At 34.6% G+C, this 1,877-nt stretch overlaps 1 pseudogene; it reads left to right on the top strand.

The window, feature by feature from the left end:
* The first annotated feature begins 876 nt into the window (after positions 1–876).
* On the top strand, positions 877–1,805 carry LOC148952537 (uncharacterized; annotated as a pseudogene).
* Positions 1,806–1,877: the final 72 nt, after the last annotated feature.

Below are 1,877 nucleotides of genomic sequence, written 5' to 3'. Positions count from 1 at the left end.
ATATATATATATATATATATATATATATATATATATATATATTTTTTTTTTTTTTCTTTTTTTTTTATATATATATATATATATATATATATATATATATATATATATATATATATATATATATATATATATATATATATATATATATATATATATATATATATATATAGGCGCCCCCCCCCTTGTTCCCCCTTTTGGGCACCCATGCAAATATATAGTCTGAATTATATATGGTAAAATTCTAGACAAGCTATTTGTTGTTATGTTGGGAAGGGGTTAGGTTACAAAAATTAAGCTTTCTGGGATGTATGTCCTGGGATGTATGCCCATATATATATATATATATATATATATATATATATATATATATATATATATATATATATATATATATATATATATATATATATATATATATATATATATATATATATATATATATATATATATATATATATATATATAGGCGCCCCCTTATTCCCCCTTTTGGGCACCCATGCAAATATATAGTCTGAATTATATATGGTAAAATTCTAGACAAGCTATTTGTTGTTATCTTGGGAAGGGGTTAGGTTACAAAAATTAAGCTTTCTGGGATGTATGTCCTGGAAAGATATTTTGAAGTAGCCAACCTATTTCTACTCCTTTCTCCAATAGAGGGCACTGACCTTTAGCTCCCTTAGAAGGGAGACATACCAACATGTTTTTAAGTTGATAAACGATGGAAATTCACCCTTATGTATTATTTCTCCCTCGAATACTCGTTAGCTCTCTCGGTACAATGCCTTGGTTCGCATATATGAGCAGTACTTAGAACTCACCACACAACTCAGTCTAGCCAAAGAGAAAGAACGTTGCTGTACTGCCAAGGTGCTACACGCTATGTATCAAGATGAGCAAAACAGAATTTTCATTGTGTTCTTGAAGCCATTGCTGTTCGGATTTTAAAGGGTCAACTTGCTGTTTCAGCACACACACGCTGACCAATTCGTCTTTTTAAAGAGCTGCAGGGTTTGATACTAAGTCTCCTGCGTAGGATGCTCTGCTCATCTGCAGCGTCTTTGAAGGTTAATATAAACTTCGAAATCAATTATTTGCCGCCAGATCAAGTTGATTACGGACACGAGTTCCTAGTTGAACTGGCCAAATCTAAACTTTCAGACACACAGAAGAGCGAAATCAAAATACGGTGTTTTGTGTTCCTGAAAACTGCGGCTAAAGTGGTGCTTAAACGAATGCATCCTGCTCTGGATTCACTCCTAAAGCTGAAATTTTTATCTCCTGTGATTTGCTTGTCTCAGTTTCGACCCCGATTTGGAGACTTGCCATTGAAAACTGTTGCTACCACTGATCTCAGTACCTTGGAGAATCAGTGGAGGAAACTGTTGGACGTTAATTGGTCATTTGTGTGTGGAGGAACAATCCCAAAAGACTCGTCTCAGTTCTGGATAGCTGTCCTATATTATCTTGATGCTGTTGGGGCATTTCCTTTTCGTGATTAAGCCAAGTGGACATTGACCCTGTTGAGTTTGCCAATTAGCAATGCGATAGTGGAACGGTCCTTTTCTATGATGAATTTCATTAAGAGCAAGCTCCGAAACCATATGCTCTTGTCCATGTTGAACTCAATACTTGTGTTCAGGCTGTGGTTGTCAGCATGTGGCTCTTGTTGCTCGACGTTTCAGCCTACAAAGCGTATGCTCTTTTTCAATAGTGATATTTATAAGCCTCGTGAAGTCAAAGAAACTGACCAAACAACTGATCTAGCCGATCTAGATAATATCCTAGCCTCCTTTGAGTCTTAAATCTCTTAGTGCCGTTTGGAACTAAGTGCCTTTCTTTTTCTTTTTTTTTATCTGTCCATATTATTTCATATT

This window comes from Artemia sp. Qi Xiang Cuo, chromosome 5 (assembly GCF_049724085.1).
Source record: "Artemia sp. Qi Xiang Cuo chromosome 5, ASM4972408v1, whole genome shotgun sequence".
NCBI lineage: Eukaryota > Metazoa > Arthropoda > Branchiopoda > Anostraca > Artemiidae > Artemia > Artemia sp. Qi Xiang Cuo.
This window is presented reverse-complemented; position numbering and strand designations above follow the sequence as displayed.